The sequence below is a fragment of the Homalodisca vitripennis genome, chromosome 2, assembly GCF_021130785.1.
Source record: "Homalodisca vitripennis isolate AUS2020 chromosome 2, UT_GWSS_2.1, whole genome shotgun sequence".
Taxonomy (NCBI): Eukaryota; Metazoa; Arthropoda; class Insecta; order Hemiptera; family Cicadellidae; genus Homalodisca; species Homalodisca vitripennis.
Genome location: NC_060208.1, coordinates 110959736 through 110986427, shown reverse-complemented (window position 1 = coordinate 110986427; position 26692 = coordinate 110959736). Strand labels below are relative to the sequence as shown.

Here is a 26692-nt window from a genome sequence, read left to right as displayed (position 1 = left end):
CGGCCACCCGAATGGTCTGGCAACTCTTGTGCACTGTATTGTACGCACAAAAGTTTTGTATAACATATGCAGAGTATTGAGAGAACTAGATCACACATGATGGGAACTAAATCACTGGTCTGGCAACTCTTGTGCACTGTATTGTATGCACAAAAGATTTGTATAACATATTCAGAGTATTGAGAGAACTAAATCACACATGATGGGATGTTAGTACGGCCACCCGAATGGTCTGGCAACTCTTGTGCACTGTATAGTATGCACAAAAGATTTGTATAACATATGCAGAGTATTGAGAGAACTAAATCACACATGATGGAATGTTAGTACGGGTACCCGAATGGTCTGGCAACTCTTGTGCACTGTATTGTACGCACAAAAGATTTGTATAACATATGCAGAGTATTGAGAGAACTAAATCACACATGATGGAATGTTAGTACGGGTACCCGAATGGTCTGGCAACTCTTGTGCACTGTATTGTATGCACAAAAGATTTGTATAACATATGCAGAGTATTGAGAGAACTAAATCACACATGATGGAATGTTAGTACGGCCACCCGAATGGTCTGGCAACTCTTGTGCACTGTATTGTATGCACAAAAGATTTTGTATAACATATGCAGAGTATTGAGAGAACTAAATCACACATGATGGAATGTTAGTACGGGTACCCGAATGGTCTGGCAACTCTTGTGCACTGTATTGTACGCACAAAAGATTTGTATAACATATGCAGAGTATTGAGAGAACTAAATCACACATGATGGAATGTTAGTACGGCCACCCAAATGGTCTGGCAGCTGTTGAATGCAATAACGTGTTGTATACATGAGAATTGGCACGCCACTGGATAATATGGGCGCCTCTTGTAGTAGAGGTACATTTTATTCAACATAATTTAATTTATGTTTACATTTCTTACGAGTGATTATCAAAAAATCGGATTCTTGCTCGGTTCAAGCGAGGCAAGGTGGTATTTCTATCCTCACATTACAGCTGGTTGGTATGAAACTAGCTGCGGGTCACTTAGAGGTCAAAGTTCATACCAGGAATGTGATCCAGTTTGTGATATTGTACTGTAGGTACTGACAGGACAATATCATAGAGCCTTTGTTACCTTAACACACCTTGACACATACATCATGTTGTCGTGCAGACCGGTTGGTACAGATAGTTCTGACGCAACTAAATACTTCCGTAACATTCTACTACCGTATCCTTCTGAAGCTGCTTTCGTTAATTTTAGTAGCATAATTACATATTTTTAACCTTTAATACCACGCTGCAAGTACAACTATGATAAAAGACATTCATTCACATATATTTCATAAAGATGATTTTAAATATTTGTTGTACGCTAACATTCAATAAACTATAGAAGGCTCAAACCCTGTTCACAAAATCTAGTTTCCATCATAAAGTATGCAAAAAATACAAATTTTTCTCTATTCCTCCTCACTTCGTTCTATAATCTTACATAAGTTCAACTAATTTAGAATATTATCATTATACATAAACATAAATTTTAACTCTGTCCCATTCGGATTTTACTGCGCCCCTTACTGTATTTTACAAATACTCATCGCGAATATCACTAAACCTTTTATAAACAAGGAAGTATCTTCGTATTTTTTTGTATTTTGTTGCATACTATTAGTTCAACAACAAATATTTTAAACTAATTATAAATCCTATTAGGTTTACATAATGAGTTAAACAAGAACAGAAGATTGTGAGAAGGGAGAAACAACAGTTTTTTGTTGGATTTTTATATTTCTTGAAATTTGTTTTGTTTGAAATTGGTTTTTTGGCCAGTTTTTGAAAACCCTCAGTAGTTGCTAACCAATACCAAATTTTGAAACTACAATAGTTATGAAGTGAGTTTGTCGTAGTTATCAATATTGAAACCTTATTTTTTCGACTGTATAATCATAATCTGTTTTCTTTTGGCATTTTTCGTGCAAAACAGTTTCCATAATCTCAAAATAAAATCATGTTTTACAAAGTACTAATTGTAACTGTTGTAAATCCTTTTGTCATTGAAAACCAGAAAGTAGTGTATTCATCCAATATAGGAACACATGACGCTATTCGATAGCCTCCTAGTCTTACTATGGGAAACAATCATATTTATCTGAATACCTACTTTATTTTCATAGAACATTATTTTCAAGCGTAGGGTATAAGTTTTGTATTTCAATAAATACAACTGTAATATAAATGTAAACTGTGCAGTTATTAGTTTTGAGGATTTAAAATAACATTTATGGAAGAGTTATTGTTATGTACAATACATTACAGTAATATTTCAGTTGTAGTACGCTAATGTTATAATGGCAATATGATAATCCGTTATATTCTTAAGGGGATCCGCCACTATCTTTTTACCGATTTTTTAATTTTTTAAACTTTTTCCAAAAAGTGGATTTTTAGGTTAAATATATAGTTCTGAACATGTGGGTTATATTTTAACTCAATATGAATATTTGTTCATGTATTTTTTAACTAAAATGTAAAACAGTGCACCTCTCTGTTTTAGCAGTTTTTCAATCACGTTTTGGTATATTCACCAATTATTATTATTTTCTTTACCATAAATGTATTTTGATGAAATAGAATCGTAGTAACAAAGTATAAAGTACATTTTCACAACAAAATAAAAATGTTCATGTTTATATATATATATATATATATATATATATATATATATATATATATATATATATATACATTATGTATTTTACATAAAAAATGATAAAAAGTGATGAACAATTTGTAAATCAAAAGTTGCATCACTGCTGGTTGCTTCTTGAGTTTATAATCATTGTTTATTGTTATTGGAGGTTATGTTTGACTGTTAACAAAGTGACAACTAATAACAGCTAACTAAAGCTTATATAGCTTTTATTCAGTGAATTTCGAGTGGTGATTTAGTTTTTTGACTTAGGCTAGGCATACCTTTTTTGCTTACTTTGTGCTCATATGGTAAGTAAATATGGGAAGAGTAAAATTAGGCAAGAAAATCAGAAGCAATTTGAAAAGAAAGTCAGTTTCTAAAGTATTTGTATACAGATGATCTTCTAAAAAGATGCTCCTCAGGAAAAACTCAAAACGCAAACGAGTCCCTACATGGAGTTATATGGAGTAAATGTCCAAAAACAATTTTTACTGCCAAAAGGAAGCTTGATGCCTTGGTGGCAGAGTTCATTAGCTTGTAAAATGAGGGACATGCCTTGACAATGACCAAGCTCTTTTCTAAGGCTGGTATTTCACCGGGGAGTAATACAGTGCGACCCAAAAGACGGACTCTCATCGTCTTCGCCTTCGGAAAGAAAGAGACACATAAAAATACAAGAAGTACAGGAAACTAGTGAAAAGTGCCCAGCTGAGAGAGGAAGAAAATAAAAAAAGTGGAGGGTGTTACATATGGCGCAGGAGAGTTTTAAAGTCACTATAAACAAATATTAACTTTTACGGCCGTTTTCTCAAAACTTAGATTTAGAGGAACGTGCTTCACGTAAGTTTGAATAACTTTGTTACTATCATAGATATAGCTGTCAAATTTTTACCATAGTACCTTGACATTATGAAGAAGGGTTGTGTGTACAGGCAATGTAATACAAGCATTATTTCTATAAAAGTAGGAGAACAAAAAGTAAAATTAGAAAAACTGAGGGATTTTTTATAATTTTGTAAAATATTTCATAAGTAAGTTATTTTTTAAGTTACCAAGTTGACCATACACAGGAATAGTTTTGGTAGTGTTAGAAACAAACTAATATTCAACTTTTTAATATAGGTTATGTAAATAAAAAAGTTATTTTGAATTTAAAAAAAAAAAAAAAATTTTTGAAAAGCCTCATAAAAACAAAATTAATTGTTAAGTTTTTGGTTTCAATGCATAAATCCTCTAATTAAGTCCCATTCAATAATAAAAATAAGTTTAAACACTTAAAAAAGTCAAGATAAAAAAAAAGTCTGAGATAGTGGCGGATCCCCTTAATGAATAAATTATTCTTTATAATAATTTTATAATTCAGGAACTCCTTACACGCCATTATATGACTACTGTATGTGTTTACATTATGCAGGAAAAGAAATGTAGTATAATACAATTGCAAATAAAAATCTCATTTTACATTTTAAGTACAGGTCTGTATGAATTATTAGGAAACTCCAAAAATATATTATACAAACTAAAATATTATTGTGTTGTAATAATTATTGACTCATCTATAATAAATGTGACTATATTTTTTATTATCGTGATATAAAAATACATTATAAATTAAAGTAACAGAATCAGCTAACAGCTGATAACAGCTAGGTAACCTAGAGAAAAGGGAGTGTGAATAAGTATGAAGTACAAACGTGGTTCAATGTGAAATGTAATTTAATGGAATTACGCAACCTACATAAAAAAGAATGTTTATGTTAAGGCAGTTTGTTTAACTTGACATACGTTTTGCCTGAGGCCATCGCCGGAGTAGTCTTTGTAATGACTTAGTAAGTAGTGTGTACTTACTGTGAGTTAACACATTTTTGGCATATTTAATTATTGTACTAACAAAAACTCTAATTTGCTCACTTAAAAACAAGGTATCCACTTCTTCAGGGGTTACAGTATTTTATCTATAAGAATGAATATAACCACGTAGAAAGGTCAAGCTATCCAATACCAAAAACATTTTCTGGGGCATGATATTTTATTTATAGATATGTTGTTGTGTAACCGAATCTGCAGCTAGTCCAATACTGAAAGCAACAGTGGCAAAAATCCAGCCGAGAAAAAGACAGAGAAATTGACTACTGCCACCAATAAAACTATACAAAACATTAAGGAGGGTTAATAAATCTAAAAGGTGTCTCGATGGAGAAAATATCAAATCCGTTATACTGTATCCTTGTACCGCCGAGCCGCGATGAATAAATAATACTAAATTGTCAATTAAATGTCAAAATGGTAGGTTTCATGTAAACGAGCCCTAAATCATGAAAGTGTCTGCGGCCCACGCGTGGCGCGGCGAGGCGGCTAGGCGTGAAGCGGTCTGCTAAACATAGTGATTCTAACCTTTAATGTGCGATAGCAATTAGAGGTACAAAACAAAGCGGAGATCTACACAGGACTGGTCCGAAGGCGGCGCAGCAGGGGCAGTCCGGTTCACAGGCGGGCAGACGCCGGCTCCACATCGAGTGCCAGTGCCAGTTCGCACAGTTCCAATAGTAGTATACTGTGTGTAGCTAGTATAAAGTATAAAACACATTTTTTATTTTAATACAGTATATTTCTACTACTGTATATTAACATTTTAAATCTTACTTCGCTTAAGTAAAATATTATACATTACTCGAATTTAACTTACAATGCAGTTTGTTACAATTCAGTACATGTTTTGTTTATTTTTTATCATCCTATCAATTCAGTTAAATTTGACGAAAACCTTTAGGCGTTTTTCGAATTCCGTATTTTGTTTATTATAGTGTTTAACCTGTATATTAATTGAATAACGTTGTAACAAATATTAACAACCTTTTTCAATAACATTCAAATGTGGGTACAAAATAAGGTCGTAGGCCTACCATTTCGCAATATCGGCACAATACGTCCGATTATCAACAGCTGCTGCCTTCAAAGCGTTTTTGTAAACTAAGGAAAATTATACATGCATTAACTTCTTCATTTCGCAAGAGACTTATACCGACTGGAGAACAATCAGGGTAGTAACCTCAGATGCCAGGGTGCGCAAAAGGTCTTTGAGTAGTTGCCCCTTAGAAGAAAAAAATGTAATAAACCCCAGTAAGACGTTTGGTACATGATGAATCGACTCTATACGTTGACATCTATACCTATAACAGATGCAAGAGTAAGCACATATTTACGTGTTGAGATTACGTTTCACGTGAGGAAAGAGCTTAGAAGTCAATTGATGGTGTTTGTATTATCTACCCCCAATTCTTGCCAATCTTGAAGAAGTGTGCTAAGCTGAATCTACTTGTAACTGGGGTGCAAAAGGTTCAATTAAAAGTATTGAATAAAAACAATTTCCTAGTTATCATGGGAGGCGGTAATAGTATGGATAGGTAGGTAAAAATACAGTGGCATGAATATAATATGCACTAATGTGATTGTATTGAGCTACCATCTATATTATATACAAAAAACCAAATAGAAACATGTATTTTACAACTTACACCATCGAATGTGAAACACTTATTGCAAACATAGAAACACCACAGTTATTTCATTATGAAACCTGAAAGCTCATCGACTAAGCATGGTTTATATATAAATAAAATTGCCAAAGCTGCAACTAAGGAGTTCTATTTGTAAAAATCTCTTCTACAAAAAGTTACCAAAAAGAGATCTAAATCTTTATAATGAACATGTCTTTAAACTGCATATAATTGGAAATTTGTCTAAAGTTATTTTGAATCAAATAGACGATCATATTCCTACCCTAAATTTAGCTTATCACCCAAGTAATCAGATCTTAGATAATATTTTAAAAAAATATCCCGATTAGTTTGATAATCAAAGAACACCGTACACATATATTTTGCAGCAGGCAAACAATAGAAAACATATCTTTGTATCTTTGTAAAATATGAATTTCAATATCAACTGTGATATAATAATGTTATGTGGAAGTTAAATTACTAAATTGGAGCTTTATACCAACATAACTCTAGAAACTTATAAACGTCAGATTGTTCTAGTAATGTTTAGAAATAATCTACGAATAAGATATTACAACGTTCAAAGAGTTTCTTAACTTTATAATTGGTTTTTGAATAAGAATATAACTTTTTGAAGATAAATTAAAACTATTAAGTGCATGTTTTAATATAAAATGTTTCCTGCAATATTCATAAAGCTAAGAAATGTCCTTAATGGAGCCTTCTACAATTCATAGGTTCCACAATGCAGAAAAATATGTAAGTTATATACTGTGACTTTAGACACACAGAGAAAGTGAACACTCATAAACTTGTTAATACAAACTTTGTTTTAATATATATATATATATATATATATATATATATATATATATATATATATATTTCAATATTGGTCTCAACTCATTCAGATGTATATATTCACTTTATTGTAAAATTTAAAATAACAAAATTCTGGGTTTCATTAGGCCTACTAGGCACTTGTATTTGAGGGATCTGCGTGTGTGTTAGTGAAAAACTATCACTATTGTTAATAATATAGTCACTGTGATTTTCCATTTAGTCCTGTTTTGTTATTGGCAAATAAACATATTTTAGAGTATCACTATTTATAAGTACAACTACCTTTATTCAGTTATTATTACACAAGAAAGTGTAATATTCAACTAAAATATTTCTGCAAGATACGGCGTAAATAAGTGACACATCTTGGCGCACGCTATATATTAAAGTCACACCTAATCTAGCTTTAGGCGTACTGTATATTTAAACATCTCCTATCTTTGTTAAAGTACATAACTCACTCGCTATTGCGCAATGTATTTATAGACGAAGGTAAACAAAAACAAATAAATTCTATGTTTAGCACATCTGCGGTCGATACGTAACCTCTATATATAGTAAGCTTTTACATAACTGGTATGCAGGAAAAAATACGCATTAGAATCTGTTGATTTAAACAAGCTAATAATACGCTGAAAGGGCTAGTCACAGTTCGCTATCATTTTGAGGTTAGGACCACTTGTAAACCAAATTCCTACTTCCCACATTAGTTTTCAAAATAGCGTATGACTAAATTTCCAAGAACTAAATGTTAATTGTATCCAAAAGATTTATTGGGAAATTTAAGTTGATTGATCGTTTACGTATTTTAGGACTCGTTGTTTCGTTACATTTTGTTTAAATAAAAAATAAGTCAATATAGCAAAACGTCAAAATAAAACATTATTCCCACACATTTCTTTCACAAAAGAAAAATTATGACAAATTTAAATCTACTTTATTTATATATATGTGTGTGTGTGTGTGTGTGTGTGTGTGTGTGTGTGTGTGTGTGTGTGTGTGTGTGTGTGTGTGTGTGTGTGTGTGTGTGTGTGTGTGTGTGTGTTAGTATTCTGGACTGGTTCAAATTTGAATATTAATTATGTTATGATTGAGATAACTGAGGTAAATGAACTACCGGTATTGTAAAGTTAAAAGAATATACTGCAAATTGTTATTTTATTCGTTTAATATCTTGTAAAAAATAATATAAAAATTAAATAGCATAAATTCAACTATTATTTCATAAATTGTGTTGTTATTACTTGTGTAAAAAAGAGTGTGCGTCTGTTACAAATCAATTACCTATGATTAGGAAACGCAGTATTATAAAACTACTTAAGGTATGCAAAATTATATATAGGCCTACTACTGTTTCAATTGTGTGAAATGTAATTTATTTTTAATGAAAGTACAGAACGTATGTAGTATGTTCATGTCTAGGTCATTATACGTATTTAATATGATGTAATATATTTATATATTTATTAATAATATATGTATATATATATATATATATATATATATATATATATATATATATATATATAATATATTTATGTTGATGGCCATTGACGTTGTCTATTGCATGTACTTTATGTGTTTTGCTTACAGACAATAAAGGTTTATGACTATGACTATGATATAACTAATATTACAACGATAACTAAGTAACGATAAAGTAATCAGTCAACGTGTCAGACGTTTAATTTGAAATTAATTAATTTATTATTAATTTTTGATTTAATTATTAATTAATTAATTTGAAATTTCAAGCATTTAGGTCGGCCCAAATTTAGTTAACTGGAAAATGTATATGACGAATGAGCGACATTAATAAAATCAGTATTTAATATGTTTTTATAACTTTTTATACAAATTTGAGACACATTTTTATGTATTGAAATCATATTTATCTTAAGAGAATTAATGTTAAAAATAGTATCCCGAAACGAGAAGACCATTTTTATTTAGGTGAGGTAGTTCATTTGTAGTTTACTGACGGGGTTGGGGAAGGTGTAGCCGTTCTTGTTTACGTCTCGGTCACTCCTGTGAACCGGTCTTCTAAAAGATTACAAAGATGAAAAGGAGAGTCTACTGTGGACGCGTAAGGAGGGGAAGTGGTAAGATTTGTGCGAAGTGGAGGGGGAAATCTCTGAGATCTCGCGCTCTCTAGTTCTGGCTGGCAGTACCGCAGTCCAGTGACGCCAGTTGAGGTTATGTTGTCGTGAGAGAGGGTTGCTTCACGCGCGCTCCGGTACTCAAGTCAGTCGAACATACTGGACAAAATGTATCTGCTAGCTGATACTATCGTAGCATTTCACTTACCACAGTTTAGTGATAACGTAACTACATTGTAGTGTTACTGTTAGTTGATGAAAACAATTGAGTGAGACGTGTTGTGTTTCTACAGAGGATCTTTCTTCGTCCTGAGCAAACTGTAAGTTACTTCGTGTGTTTTCTTTATGTTTTGTAATTACGCATGCTAAATATTATCAGTTCGCGATTATTGTTTACTTTGATCAAACTAGAGAACGTCTGAATAACTTTTGTTTGTTTGTTGTCAACAATATAAATATTGTTTGTTGCCAAATATTCTCAGCTCTGCGAGATGCGCCTCTTTTAGTTTTAATTTAGTCGTAGCCTATTTCGAGATCGTGTGTTTGCAATCTTGTACCTTTAGATTACGAATTTATTGAAAGTAGGCCTAACTTCCCGATTGTAATAAATGTGATCTTGTTAAAGTTGTCAGTTAAAAAGTATTAAGATTTTAACATGATTATGGACATTTTTTCATGCAATCATTATAATTTATTACAAGATTTCTAAGAAATTCGTGTAACATGAATGTAGGCTAGAATTGAAAAGTTTTTCAGCCTTATTATCTGACTGTTCCTTAATAAACTTAAATACAATTTTGTGTTATGTGGTGGCAGTAATATTGTCCATTAGATAGTCAAAACAATAAATCTTGTAAGCTCTTGTCCCCCCAATTGAAATTAAGCAAATACAAGAAAATTAATACAATACCGGATGCATGTATTTAAATAATCTTTTTTTGTATTCAAAGCTTACAATATATTATTTTATTTGTGGTTACAAACGCTTAAAAGATTGATATATATATATATATATATATATATATATATATATATATATATCCATTATAAGAAGAATAAATGCACTTAGCTTTCTTCATGGTGTAATTAAATTCAGATTAAAAATGTATTTCACTCTTATATTCATAATCTGTGTAAATATTTTGTTACATTTGGGAGAATTTTAATAGGCTAATGATATTGTATTTATAATTAGTACATTCGAATTTCATAAATTAGTGCAAAAACACAAGAAGTCAGATAAATGTCTAGGTACTCCAAAACTAATGGAGTTCTGAGATGAACCTTCACCAACAATGATAGGACTTGTTACCATTGGTGTACCAAGTTGTAGTAACCAATCTATACTTTTAAAAAACACAAGTGGTGGCATAGATAAACAGTAATACAGTTTACAGAGAAATATTTATCAATCAATGGAACATTTCCAACCACAATCTTAACCCACAAAAGGACAGGAAATCTGAATAAGAGCAGATTTCCAGTTGTTATCAGTATTCTAATTATATACATAAAGAATTGTAATACAGTTTATGCATGAGTGGTGTAGTAAAATTTGTATATATTATCTTTAATTGCAATTACACTGTTGTAAATAATAGATGCACAAACCAATATTATAGTAATTTAATAAATGGAAATAAGTATTTCCAAAAGCCACAATATAGTTGAATTTAATAAAGTAAATCATTTTTAAGACACATATAAGAACAATCCGTTAAGAAAGAGATTTTTCTTAAATGTTTAACCATTTTAGTGATTTTTGTAGTGTAGCAAATAATGTCAGGCTATTGTGCAGTAGATACGTCAAAAATCCCTATAACAAATGAACTGTAAGATGCAAAATAAATAACAATTGTCGGCAATTTCGCGAAAAAATTTACGATCGCTGTAATGATATTAAAAGGGTTAATTCATACTTTGTGATTTACAATATTGCTATAAGGTGGTTGGTTAAATGAGGACCTATTTAGTTAGGTTCAGTACGTCTAAAATATCTAAACATATGAACATCGTGCAATTTTGCCGAAATACTATAAAAACTGGATTGGACGTTGTGAAGATTGGCCCTGTTCCTTGCCTCTACACAGGAATTGAAAATAAATTGAGGTGGTGTGATAACGACAAGAGGTACCATAATTGGAATTTTACTTGTAGTGGACCAGAATAACTTAGCTAGATCGGCAGGTAGTGCTATTGTTGCTTTCTGTTGCCCGGGCCCTTCTTTGTTGGACCGTGAAACGGATCATCGGGAGTTTTTTCAGGCGTTCACAGCTAAGCGGAAAGGGAGCAGCTGTCGTCCTCTTTTGGGCGGAATGGAATTTTCGCTCCGCTCCACCGCCGGGCCCTTCTCCCACAGGGCAAAGGCTCGTAAAATGTAAAGTATCGGAACCTCCCGTTTTTGTGCCCGCCCGTGTAAATTAAACATTTCAGTGGACGAACTTCCAACAGTGATGAAAGAAATTTTAAGGGGCAATGGAGAACTATTTTTAATAAGAGGTTCATTTCATTATATACAATCACTTAAAAAAAGGATTTGTACTGCATGAAACAATAATAAATTCCAGACAGACCGGTTTAAAATTACAAATTCGCATTCGTAACGATGAATCAGGGCGCGGCGCGAACAACTGAGGAAGCAATAAAAATAACTTCTCAAAACACTCAGCAAATCATAACTTCGCAGAAGACTATACAGAACTGTTGAATCAACACAAACGAGTTATAAATATGTTATCGCATGACAACGCGATGCGATGTTATCGGAGGAAGTTGATAAGGCGCGACAGGTGTGTAAGGCTGTGGCGAGGTACAAACAGCTGATTCAGCCACAACTTTGTGCTCGGCCTGCTCGCCATGTACATAACCTATTTGACCAAATATAGTCGGTTATCCCGCCGCGCCGTGCCGCCAAGCCGCTGCTTGTTGCAGCTTTCTATCCCTGTTGACCTTTTGTAATCACGGCGCACAGCTCATTGGTCTCGTTGTGGTCACGAAACGGCACAATGGATCAGTGTGCTGATTATTTTCCATTCCTATTTGGCATTAATAGAACTTACCGTTGGTAAGTAAGTTGTATAAAATTTGTCAGATCATGTTGTAGCAACTAGCATTGATAGTTTACCTCACAGTATATAAAACTTGACCAATTTAAGGTAACCTAAAACCGTTATATCAATCAGCGTTTTTACGTTGTGCCAATCTTCGATACAAGTTCCATTTACCATAGTGATAAACAGGCGTTATATTATAGCGATTTTTTACGTTATATATTTTTCAAAATCATACAATTATTGGAAAATTGAGTTGAGTTATAAACTTTTTCTATGGATAAAATGCCAGACGTTCGTCATCAAACATCGAAGTTTGATATACCCAAATTATACCCTAGCACATAAAATGGGACTCCGTTCAGTTGTATAGAATTTTATATTATAATTACTCCATCTAAAATGTATAATTCTTGGCAGCATAGTGATATTGATACAAGTCACGCGGTTCCAATGACAGAACAATCATTAGTGGTCGAGTCCATAATCAAGTCCACATTAGGATCACATTAGCTCATCTGACGCGGATTTGATTATTGTGATAGCTCCTTCCAACCCAGTAGAAACTTCCTTTTATGCTTTCCTTCATGGCCACAATGATGGTTTCTCACGTTATTCAGTAATTCTTCCAGAGTGTAACCGAATATCAATCTGTTTTTAATTGGGAGAAAGCTAACTACTAGTAATGTTTTTATTACTAATGCGAGTCTTTCATTTGTTGTGTTTTATTCATTTTTCACACAGAGGCGTTTGGAGATTGGTATTCTAAGAATATATTTTGTTAATGTTCGGTTATCAATATTCCATTTACTATTGCGGAAAAGTACTTTATGTTATTTTTATATAAATGTTTAGATCATATTTAATTATTGATAATGAACTATTTTGACGATCTGGATTCCTACAGAACTACAACTGGTGGAAACATGAGATTTCTCTCTTAAATATTTATTTTGTTTTAAATTTATTTCACGGACAAATACGTGTATAAATAATACATATATTAAGCATAAATACATATAACATATTAAATATATTAAGCATTTAACTAAAATCGCAAAAGTCCTGTCCCAAATCCTGAAAATCACCCTACTCTCTTTTTATGCAGATTCAAAATGAATTCATGGGGTTTACAAAATTAAGATTTTGTGTTCATACAATAGACCTTAAAAACCATTTATATCCCGACTTTTAAGTGGTGACCAGGGGTGGATATGGAGAATTACTTACCTGCCCCTTCCGGATATGTCGGAATTAACTGGATATGTCGGAATTAACTGCGTTACTTATTTGTAAGTTTGAATTCCAGATTGAATATTCCTTTTTTGTTGACAGTTGCTAGAATGTGTAATTTCCTTCTACAATAAAAAATTAATCTTATAAACTATAGTGATTATACAATTAGTTATTGATTAGTACATTTTTGTTCGAATATACTGTAAAAAAATTATAGTATTGCAATATTAAAAGATGAGATGACCAAAAAGGTTCTAATTGTCTATAGTTTAAAAAAATTACAATCTTGTACATGCTTTACGAACAAAAATTGAATTCGTAATTCATGACCACAGATAGTATGAACAGGAAAAATTGTTAATTATAGCCTTCAGTTTGTTTTTTAAAAATCACCGAAATATTAATTTCGACACCGGGTGTGTCTTAAGTTATTCAAAAATTATGAATTAACGTGCACTATATAATAAGATACTGTTTAGCCCTATAATTTATTACTGACTAAAATAGTAATGACACTCTACATTATAGCGTACACACGCGTACTTACAGATTATTTATCCATAAAGTCGAAGTAATACTTAAATGTGATATACAACCATTGAAAATGAAACCAATCATTATTTAATCAAGTACTTACGTTTACATTCAAACAAAACAACACCGAAACGCGATGAAACGATGGACGTTTTACTTTCAACTGATCGTTGTTTTGTAAACATGGCATATTTGTAAATACAGAGAAACAAAATATACCAACTATTTCGGATTGCAGTGATATATGTACCGCGATGATACTGCTGACGCATGCACTATAACAAATGTCAGCTCGAAATTTGGGCGATCGCCACTTGGAGGATTTTACTGCAACTTACATGTTTTACTGTAGGCCTAATGTTGACAGAACAAGTTTTGATTTTATTCCTTAAAAGTAGAATAATACGCCTTTTCCTCAATGTATACTGATTTCTTCCTTATTTTAAATAGTTTTATTTGTAACATCAACATGAAAGGTAAAGGAACCTGTGTCGTGTATGGTGTTGGGACAGTTGTTAAGGTGTGTTCGCGATTCGATTGCCCGTTGAAGACTGATTGTCCTACTGATTGTTGTTTGAAATGTGCATATTCCTTTAGGATAAGTTTAGGCAAAGTCGTATGCCAACACACTGTTTAAGAAGGTGCAGGAAGACAGTCCATGTCAGTTGTCACATGTTGCTGATCAGCTGCGAGTAGCGGCTATAACCTACTGAGGCATCATCTCGAACCGGGTGCACCGAGTCTATACGGTACATGCAGGTACAATGTGCAGTACCGTGGTACGGTAGTTGGCACGGCAGGCACGGGCCAGTTTCCTTACAAGGTCCTAGAGCCTGCGCGGCGCGGCGGTCGATGTCCTGCCATCACGTCTCTTCCACTTGGACTGGAGAAAGCTATCCTTCTGCCTTCCGCCGCCATCTGGCTGGGTCGCTAATTGAGCGGTTCCTACCCTATTTGAGATTTTAGCTGGCCATAACTGTTTACTAATAAACAAATGTTCCAACTACTGCTTAGGCTCTCCTCAGAGAGACATGGTTGCTGATTCATCACCATGGAACCAGCCTGAAATTCAGGTTTTAACTGTACTATTACTCTTTTCATTATACCATTACAGAACACGATATTGCATTCCTTCTTATAACAATTTCTTATCTCAAAAAAAATTCTGGTATGTTTATCACATCTCTTTGTGATTTAGAAAGAGTAGAAAATCTATGTAGAAAAGGAATAATGCGGGCTGCATAATTTTTTTAAACACAGATACGAGCTTTGTACGATTTTCAGTAAAATGTGTTGCCATATCTGTTTTTAGTGCGGTACTACCAGTTGAAGAACCAGGCCCAGCAAAGTAGACTTAAGTATTTGCAGACTATGATTCTAAAGAAGGAAGACTGCCAGAGGGTGGGATTAAGCATTGAAGCTTGAAGATAAATGAGATATGACGATCATTGGATTGTTATACTATTGTGTAGTATAGACCGAATCATGAGGATTAAAAAAAAGTATATATTGTCTAATAGACCAGCGACATGAAACTCCGATTACAAGCTTCGAACCGGCTTTGAAACACTTAAAACTCCGTAAATAATATTGACTGTGAAAAAATAATTAAATTTACGTTTTATTCCAGATAACAAAATTGCTCTTGAACTTATAATGCGATCTATTACAGATGTTAGCGTAACACCTGAAAATTACGAAATTTCTTGAATTATAGCAGGAATAAATTACTATTTCTGCATCCGTTATAATAATATTCAAAACGTTATAAGTTAGACCTAATTCCCAGAATTAGTGACGGTTGTGTTATATTTTGTAATAACTTACTATCGAGATCCTAATGCGGAGATTCAGGTTTGTATTTCGACCTTGGACTATACTTTATTATCTAGATGTTAATCTGAACAACAAAACAAGGACCCCGATTATGTACGGGTGCCTTGAGGCTATCTGATAGTTAATGCTGTACAATACCTACCTCTGAGGAGGAGGAGGGTCCATTAGTTTTATCTATATCGTTTACATGCGTCTGTTAATTTAATAACTTGTCGATAGTATCGGCTCATTTCTGTAATGAGACATTCTATTACAGAATGTATGTAAATTACTTTTCTCCGAGATGTTGATTATTCCTGTTTTCAATTGGTTAGTCACTAAATAACTGGTTTACAGCATAGTACTTATAAAAATATATCGTAAAATTCTATGAGAAGATGGATTATTTGGGTTTCCAATAGCGACGTACGGTCAAACAGAACGGAAACTGAATACGGCTCTGCATGCTTGTGATAGGATAGCGGCCTTGCCGAAGTCGGGGGACAACACAGTCCCTTGTCGTACACCGCGCCTTCTCTCCGCGGCATGCCGTCACCGTGGCCAAATACAGATGGGAAATTGGCATAGCAGTAGCACCGCGGTCCGTGGTCGACTTCGCTCTGAGCAACATCGAGGGTCAATCGTCTAAATAATAGCATGGCTTGCTGTACACATTTGCAACTGGCGATCTTATAAATTCAACTTCAAAAGCTCCTTTGTACAATTATACACTATTATTTGTGTCTTAATAGTTTTTAATTCTTCATCAACATTTCCATTGTAATACATTTAAACTCGCTATTTATTACTTAGGACTTTGCAGGAATTCATCAGTTCTTAAAAACTCAAGAACGTAATTAAAAAGTGAAGCTCTGTTCGCTTTATTCTGCTCCTAATTTTAAAAAGAAAATCGAACTAACATTTATCTTGAATGACTTGTTAAGAATTGGTTAAGCTCGGTAATCAAAATACAAAGATTACAGTGTTGACAGTGATCGTTTATTGAACCAGATTATAAGAGGCGTGATTCAAAGGAAGCAGATGTTTGGGGATGGATCTGTCGTTTGCCGACTAAATCGTAGGGATTATTTTCCAATTATGGGACTGCCGGGACTAAATAGCTAGTTAGGGGACAAACGGCTGTAATTGGAACGATAGAGGCCTAGGCGATGGTAGAGGGTGAGAGTGAGGGTGTGGGGGACATCTGGAGGTGGACGGTCAACCCTCGTCACTGGTCTGACAGGACCCCGCGGTGTTGCCGGATTGCCACCTGCGAGGATGCCAGATTGTGCCGACCGACACCTGTGGCTGCGGCAGGGAGAAGCAGTAGACCCCTGGGCTGTATTGTTCCACACACGTGTTGCTCGGTATAGGATTTCCTAGAGCAAGTGTTCCCAGGCTCTTGGTGGGGAGGAGATTTGTTCTTTCAAAATTCGCCGTAATTCTAACCATTATATTGTTTAATTCCAAATAATCTAGTGGGTAGTAGTCGTCTATGGAATACGCGTTGTAATCCATGATATCTGAACTACTTTTAAAAATCGTAAATCGTCAATTATAGAGCGACAATTTGGTTGCTGAGTGACCAACAATTCGATCACTGGGCAAATTGCATATAATATATATCGCTACATAGGATCGTGTTCCGATCTATCCATGATCTTCCGGGAACGGATTTATTGACTTGCAGTCTAGGTCGAGGCACAGAATTGGCAAGCAATATGGGGTGGGGAAGGGGGCATGTGTTATCAGGTATTGTTAGATGAAGATATGTCTGCCTGCGTTTCTTACTTATACATTACTCTACACCGCATTTGACATAAGTGAATTGCGCTTATCGATATTGTTATGAAGATCCAGTACTCTGAGCAAGCAAAGGAAATTGGACTTCCTATAATCAGATAAATGTATGAAGCCCACTGGTCTATGTTTTACATTACTGAGGCATTCCTAATCCTATTATTTGTAAACATTTGCTTCATCAAAATATTTTGAACCACACCGAGAAGATATCGTCCTATCGCTGGGAATTGAGATCGCCATGGTCTAACCGGTCGAAACTTTCCACAATAAAGTTTCCTACAAGAGCTGTGGTTCTGAAATAATGTTGGTGAAGAAATATCTCTATTCGAGTACTCGATCATCTGCAAGGAAGCCATGCTCTGCCGCAGCCGGTATACTGCTTGCTCTCAGCTGTTCTGCAGATTTCCCCTCTATCGGAGGTCACGGCAGTAGAGTGGAGGCGGGGGCGGTCGTGTCGCAAGCTACAGCACAGCTGTTGCCGTACCGTTAGGCGCAACACGGTTCCGAGAATGTCACTGGCTCAGTCCAGTTCGGCGCAATCCACTCTAAATCTTCACTTTCACCCATACGCTTCTGTCAGATATTGATTTTATCTGGAATCCGACAGCTAAAATTTGCGAGGGAAATCCGGATGTAGTGCTGTACGTATTTGCATTACAATGTCGATATTTTCCTGACATTTCTCCGACAGAACCGGTAGGTTTATGTTCAGCATAACCGCCGTATTTGCCATCGTCTATGATGTATGTATAATCTACTAGTTCTTCGGGGTCTCGACTGATTTTCATAATTTTTGGATAATAGGATAGTAATAAGGATAGTACTATTATACGTTACCGTACTGTACTAGGTGCCGCCTATAATTACCAACTGTTTTGCCTGATTACCGTCTGCCACGGTCTAGACGCTGGACACTGTCTGCAATGCTAATGTTAAACAGGCCGTGGCTGGCAGGGCTATCCTTGACATTTCCCCATCGCACAGTCGCCCAGCTCCGTTCTGCTACACCGTACATTCCGCTATATATATCACCACACAGGTGTCTTCTTCACCGGCACCTGGACGCCGACCAAATTGGAGCAGCCGTCACGGCTTGCCACTACCTTTTGTTATACTTTTAGCCTGCGTTATCGAGTTCTGGTGTTCTCCTAGAGATTCATTTCTCAAACATCAATCGATGATTTCATATACCTAGGTTTTGAAATACAACAAATCACTTACGGTACTTCATCTGTGAGTATTATGTGCGCATTTTTATTGTGGAAAGAGGTATCAGGAACAACATACCGCAAACAAGCAGGCGTTGCTTATTTATATCCATTGTTAAGTTAACTGTTTGGTTGAACATTTCCATTAAGCATTTGGAAAATTCAATAGTTGACAAACATGGATGTAATTTAGATTAAACCACTTAACTGAATCAACATATCTTATTTTAACTTCAGGTTACAGTGAAATGTTCGTAAGATGTAGTTTTCTTCGAGACCGAACAATTGCAGATATTGGCAGATGGATAAATAATGTATGGCTAACCGTGGACTATGGAGACACTAGCCAAGTTTAATTGTCGAGACCGAAGAAGTGAAGAGACCAGACGGAATGTGAGCCTCGCTGTCTGGTCTTGTGTCGCGGAGCTATTTTGGGTTTGGGAGCCCGAGCCCCTCTCCCCAACCCCGTCACCGTCTCTCGTCTGTCGGTCTGTGCCAATCGTATGCCTCTCTCTCACCACTACTGAGGTGAGGCCGCCTGCTCTTCGTCTTCTCCGCTCTCCCACAGATTGTGACCTGAGATAATATTTGAGAAATTAACAACAACTGGCAATACAAAATCTGCAAGGATTGATTAATGATTATGGAATAGTTCTGTATTATAAACAAAACGAACAACATGCCTCTGAGACATATTTTGAATGTTGCCCTTCATATCATAAAAAGCACCAGGTTGTTCTTCAAGTTGGACTAATTTTCTTCTTCCTGGCTTTGATATGTTTTGACAATCAAATATAATGTTCCGTGTGATCAGTGATAGTACAAATAAAGATGACATATGAATGTAGAGCCTCCAATTCACCTTCCTCATAGTGCAGCGTTGTTGTTACAAACTTGATTCCTGAAATCTGGAGTCATGATCGTATGAAGAGATAAAATACGGTGGTGACGAGGTAGCTCAGAATATCGTGGTGAACTCGTTATATCGTTTCGACATCGGAGACGACTAGAACCCGATATATAGTGTAATTTACATGAAGATATTCTCATTGTTTCATCAGGTGCTCTCCTCAGAGTACAGTAGCATTGAGCTATATCGTTTTCTCGCCGTACCAAATCACTCGGAGCAGGATATGGTTGCCTTAGAGAGCAGTAGCAACACTGAATGTCCAGGAGCGGCACACCACTAACCGTAATTGTGTATATATGGGAGTGTAAGAGTGGATCCCATAGGTCTTGTCTACAGCGGAGGAGATAACTATTGGAGTGGGTGGAGCTCCCTTGGCGTTAAAAACTGTTGACCCTTCACATGAGGGTGTGCTGTCCCTCTACCCGCTTTGCCTGGAGAGGCAGGACGAAACTGGTATTCCCGTCTTTCAAGTTGATATGACTGTGATAAAGTCCGATATCCTTTTTCCTGAGATCTCGTCAAAAGGCGGCCTCTATACCCGACCTCATCCTGAATATCCTGTCACTCCGGAGTCATGCGCAAAGGCCATTTTAGGACTAAGTGCAATGAGTGGTTTCTCAGCTTCTTACTAATGAAAAGTGTGTATGGAGGGTTATATAGCCCTTGTATTAAACAGGAGTAAGTATTGTAAGTACTATTTAGTTTTTGTTGCTTGCATTTAAATAACCAATATATAAAATAAATGTTTGGTTATTCCTGTGGGATAAGCTTGAGGTTTTTAATTCTTGAGGAGCCTCCTTTTTATTAAGATAATGATTGTATCAATCACTTGGGTGTAAGGCTTACCGAAGAACAACTATAAGGATATTCATATATGGAATATATTTGTAGTGCAAATGGTTTCTTTCTGTAAACGGTAGAATTTGAAGATTTCTTCATTTGCCTATGGTGTTTTACCGATTATGCGTGGTCGCTTCAGGATACAGAGAGAGTGACGGGCCAGAGACGTACGTCTACCGTCTACCCGACCGTGATCCTCGCAGGCCCGGGAACAAACGGCGGCTGCTAGGCCGTCGCGGCCACGGCGCCTGCACCGTCATCCCATACAATGACCATCTCCCCTCCAGACAGCCCGGCATGTTCTATAATCTTCTCTTGGATCGCTTTATAATTTGCGCCTGTTATCTTTTACCTGTCACTCCATTCAGTCCCGCCGCGGTTTTATTTAGTGAAATGCCCACCGCTGCAGGGACTGTGATCCTTTAATGCCTCTCGTGCTGTCAGGTAGGTGTCAGGTGTTCAAGCGTTCCGATCAGATGGTGATAATTGAGCCGAGTTATGTCGAAAGCATTGAGTTCATCATCGCAGCGAGTCGTTCGGCTTGTCAAGATGCTCCAGGAGAGATTTTTGTATCGTACAGCTGCTAATTTTATACTCACGTTTTTCAGCCGACGAAATCTATGGAAAATAAAAACATTTCTTAACAATATTATCAAGTAAATTGCAATGACGTTAGAATGTGCATAGCTATCTAGGAAAGGGCGCCGCCTGTTCTTACTATTATGAAGGAATTTGCAGGAGAATTTGGATACAATATTAAAATTTGGATGGATAACGATGAAAAATTTACCCCTCTGGATAACAAATCTCGAAAACATTTAAATTTTAACGCATGGATATTCGCTTTTCTTAGATAAATCAGAAAAGATAGTCCAGTACATTATCTGGGGAGTTACATGCAGTAGCCAAACAACTATCTCCCAGATTCTGTTGGCGATTGATGCAATAGACGGGCAAGTCCAGATAGTTGTTTTCTCCTATGTCCTTAACCGGCCCGAGTTACTTGTGCATTCTGCGTAGCGCCGCACTGCCAGCATACCAATATTCTCGTGGAATCTATCATCATATCTCGTCCAGTCTCAGCCCTTTCCCAGCGTCTTCTATGGACATGTTCTCACCACCATAACATCCTCGACCTGATCTCGTTATGGTAGTGACTGGGAATGTCTGTGGCGAATCACTCGGCCAATTTCTATAATAGCATCTTAATAGCATGAATTACATGGAAAGTCTCTTATATTAATTAAGTAATTTACGCAATAGGGAGATTTGGGAGTGCTAAGACCTAAAAACCTAACAATTTTAAGATTTTTTGTGCACTTTTGGTTTTGGTTTGGCTTGAGCGACTCGAAGGTAATATTAAATTAATAACACTGCTAAAGATTTTTAGCCAATTTTAATATTAATACCAAAGTAATAAACTGACCTTTAACTGATTTGGAACCTTTCATGGAATTGCTCAGTTATATTCCATATTCAATTTAATGTTCCAATAACAATGGCATTTTATCGTGTTTCAATTAGTTTGGAAGTGAATTGATTTGTTTGTACCCAAGTACGCATCTAGTAGAAACAGTAATCAATTCATTGCGGTTAAGCGTATTGTAAATAAATGTTGCTAGAATTTGTTTTTGTTAGTACTTTAATTTATATATTTGAACATTTCTTTACTATATTAGAAAACTCAATCGAATTTGTTTATTTTCCCAGGTATTTAAGTGATAAGCTAGTCAAATATATGCTGTAATCATCAAATCAAACGTTATTTCACCGGAAATAAAGAGAGATGCTTCACTAATTAACGCCATATGGTTTTACTATCTAATTTTCTCCCGATGCAGTAAGACTCGAACAGAACTATTGTATTCTAACTTTCAAAGACAAATGTTTGCTTCGAAGAAATACGACGTGGTCCAAGATTTAATACTGCTATAAGTTAAATTGGAGCCGCCGTCTGGGATTTTCGGGAATACCGATATGTTAACGAGTGAGCCTGCCTCTGACAATTAAGAACCACATAGCAGACGCTACTCTGACGAGGGGGCATAAAATTAATGAAATTCTAGCCGGATAGAGAAACAAAAAGGCGGCGCTGGGGTGTCGGATGAGTTGACTGCGAGGTATAAATCAGAAAACCGGTTTGGCGGCGCGGCAGGATCATATCTTGGGCCGCATCTTGTAGCAACACCAGCCAACACCCGCGCCCGATCTGCTATAGGGCAGCCTCTCATGGCTGGCCGCAATGGAACTATCCACGATTCTGGCGACCTTCCCAGCCACTCACTCGCTTCTGTAGAATTTACTAAATGGTACTCTTATGTGTCTTTTTCTCTTTGCTGTTGCTAATTGCAGTGGCATAAAATTAGAGCAGTCATGAGACTTTAGGGAATGGAGATGGAGTGTTGGAGAGGTTAACACCCTCCTGTCACCCCAATCCGGGGATAGAGAGATATTCAGAATGTGGAGTTTATAACAACTTTAGGGCATGAAGATGATGGAGTGCTGGAGAGGTTGACACTCCTTGTCACCCCAACCCGGGGATAGAGAGAGACTCAGAATGTGGAGTTTTATAACAACTTTAGGGCATGAAGATGATGGAGTGCTGAAGAAGTTCACACCCTCCTGTCACCCCAACCCGGGGATAGAGAGAGACTCAGAATGTGGAGTTTTATAACAACTTTAGGGCATGGTGATGATGGAGTGCTGGAGAGGTTGACACTCTCCTTGTCACCCCAACCCGGGGATAGAGAGAGACTCAGAATGTGGAGTTTTATAACAATTTTAGGGCATGAAGATGATTGAGTGCTGGAGAAGGTCACACCCTCCTGGCACCCAAACCCAGAGATTGAGATATATTCAGAATCTGGAGTTTTAAGCCGACTTTAGGGCATGAAGATGGAGTGCTGGAGAGGTTGACACCCTCCTATAAACCAAACGCAGGTATAGAGAGAGGCATTCAAAATCTGGAATTTTAAGACTTATTCAAAATAAAAACTGATACAAAAAGGAAATAATCCGATAAGAAGGACCAGCTAAGCATTTTGGTTTCTGCTAGCAGCTTCGGTGTAGCAAATGGATAATGTACTTTATTCATTTTCGTCGAGATTGAGTGGAAATCAAGATATTCTTTCCCGATTTCCGCTTTTGTATAATTTTTAAACTGGTAGCATGTGGCTACTTCCTCCAGATCCCCTACAAGTGTCACACTCCAAAGAAATAAAATTAATTATTTTAAAGATTTGTCTCAAATTAGTTCACCAGATAGGTTGTGAACACGCTCAGTAGCATCTTAGCATAGAGTTCTTTGTAAAGAAATGTACTGATATGATGCTTCAGGACACGATAACAGTTGTGTTTTGTGTATATATATATATATATATATATATATATATATACATACATACATACGAAAAAACACCTGGCTATACCTCCCAATATTCCTTAAAAACGAACCATCAATAACAATCTTCAGAAAGAGGCTCCGTGAGCTCCTCATGGATGGCTTGTTCTATTCAGTAGATGAATTTCTTCGATGATGCTGGTGTGGCTTTCCGGTACATCAAATGCCATGCCTGAAGTTTGTACAAATTTGGCAAATATGTACAATTTGTTAAATTTATTGTTAAATTAATAATTATTGTTTAGTTTATCTGAATTTTATATTTATTATTAAAACCGTAATATTCCATTACGTTTATCTGTTGCGGGCAAATATGTTAAGTTATTGTTGAATTAATTGTTGTTAAGTTTTAGTAAGTTTGTCTGAATGTTATATTTATTATTTAATTCCAAAGTAATTTAATATCCAATTACTTTTATCTGTTGCATATTTATTTATTCAGTATGACTAATAGTAATGTACTTTTTATATTAGCACTTAAATTTAATAATATTTATATCGACGAATACTACTTGTATGATTAATACAGTTTAGAATAGCAGACAATATCACCTGTTATAGCACTGCCATAATATGTAACGTTTTGTGAAATAAAGATTTGAATTGAATATATAGTAATTTATAACTTTAATTGAAGGCAGAGTGATATTTTCCCCCAGACGTGCGCCTCGTTATAATCTAATCATCTCTGTATTAATTGCTGGCAATAAACGAGCCTCCCTCATGAAAAAAGCATTAAATTATTCAATTTTTCAAATTAAATTGCTCTATGCTAAATGGCTGTTTCCCGCTCTACTATTGCGTATTCTAATTCTGCCGTAACTTTTGCATAATAGCAACTTGCTAAGGGCGAACTGCATAAACTACTAATCTGAGTGCCGCCTTTCGTCTAGACTTAATTCCCTACATTTCATGTAAAATAATTAAGTAATGACCTGTTATTACTCGGACATGGATTTCTAGTGATATCGTTAATTAGAAAAACGTGCAATTAATTAATGAATTCATTATTTTAACATCAAATAGCACAAACGTGCACCATCAGATGATTGTACTTGTTTTAATTATTAATTCTTTGTGGTGCATTAATTATTTTATGTATAGCGTTGTTACATCATTGAAACTTATTTTTTAACAATAAGTTATAATTAAACTTTCGAGATTTTATTTTTGTTTGACGTTTGATACTTAGTAGCGAGATACATGAGATACGTGTAAAATGACAGAATTATACCATGTATAGTCTGTTACTGTGGTGCGTAATACGTCTATTTTAACAGAGGAAGGGTCTGGCTTGGCGTTAAGACGTTAGACTTAAGTTTGAATTATTTATTTATGTGTCAACAATAAAAACAGCTGATTTGTCAAGCGAGCGCTGATTGGCTGATGGCCTGATGATGTCTGGAATGGCGGAAGGTGATACTTCCGGACATATGGATGTTTATAACAGCTGGTTCTACTCCCGCATCCCTTCATCTCGGTTTAGACAACGCCTACTACCCTTCCAAAAACATTCAGTTAGCAACGCCTACAACCTTTTATAAAAACATCGTCTTGTCTTATATGTAATTAAATATTAAAGATAATATTTTCCACTTTTACTTTTTACAAATTTACTTTTGAGTAGCGTTATTAATAATGGGTTAAAAGATAGACGATAGGTACAATGTGTGTAAATAGTATACCTCGTCATGTTGTACCTCAAATTTAAATTAAATGATACTAGTGGACATTTGCCGATGAACCTGTAATTGAATGTTTATTTAGAACCTCGCAGGTAATGGTAGTCTGCATGACGAAATTAATTTCCTGCCCAATGGTCAAGAAAACTTACGTTAATAGCCTATCGACTTGGCTTGAAATTGAAGCCAATAAGTTACCGACAGACCGGTCTCACTCCTAGGCTTGGCGTGTCCTAGGCAACCTGCGCATAACAGAATTATACGGCTTCGTCTCTATTTGACCTGAGTGACAAGCAGACAATCCGCCAATACGAGATCATGACCAAGAATTATTGTGTAAGATCTGGCCGCCGATTTGAGGAATTCCAGAAGTAGACATGTGAAACGGCCATTGTGTTTTTACTATTCCTCTTAGATTCCTCTAATTCTGTACTGTCGCGTAGCATTATCTAAGATAAGATAATATTCTAAGCCCGGAAATATTTTAAGACGAGGTTACAGTTCCTGCAGCGATCTTGTTTGTCGAGTTCACCAGTACGGGTGGGAGGGACAGGGAAGAGCAACAGTTACGAAATCCACGTAGGTAATTACGAGTATGTTATAGAGTATGTTGTAAAGATAAACCGGAGATGTACGTCTTTCTTATCAGCTTATCTGTATTCTTTAGAATCTTTGCACAATTTCCCTCCCTTGGGTAAACACCGCAGTACGTAGAGACCATGCTACACAAACTTTTTATTTTTTACCGTTTAAAAGTTTAATTAAAACGTATTTTAATTAGATCCAAAATATTCGTCATGTCAAATTTCAGAACTATTCAAAACATTTCAGAACTATGTTTTTAAATTGTAATGAAACAAAGCTGAAGGTCGAGAAATTGTGTAGGAAATATTTTCAGATATTATTGTGAGTACTGTAGTATAATTAATGGAAATTTAAAAAAGGAATATGTCTCTGTTTACTCGAAACCAGATAAATCGCGGCGCGGGGGAATAACGCTGCGGAGAAGTGAGGTTATGTTTTGTTCCGTGCTCTCTCTCATTATCCCTTCCCAGCATCTTTCAGCTCTCGCCTTATTATTGTCACCAGT

The 26692-nt window shown here is 35.6% G+C and overlaps 1 protein-coding gene across 2 annotated transcripts in view; it reads left to right on the top strand.

Moving 5' to 3' along the window:
- LOC124354599 (repulsive guidance molecule A-like) overlaps positions 1-26692 on the top strand; it is a 127377-nt gene that overhangs the window by 69699 nt on the left and 30986 nt on the right. Inside the window, exon 1 of one of the 2 annotated variants that reach the window (XM_046805179.1) lies at positions 9184-9444. The exons of the other annotated variant lie outside the window; for it this stretch is intronic. The gene's annotated coding sequence lies outside the window, so the exon portion shown is untranslated. Of the gene's footprint in view, positions 1-9183; positions 9445-26692 lie in introns of those variants that run through there. 2 annotated transcript variants of the gene reach the window in all.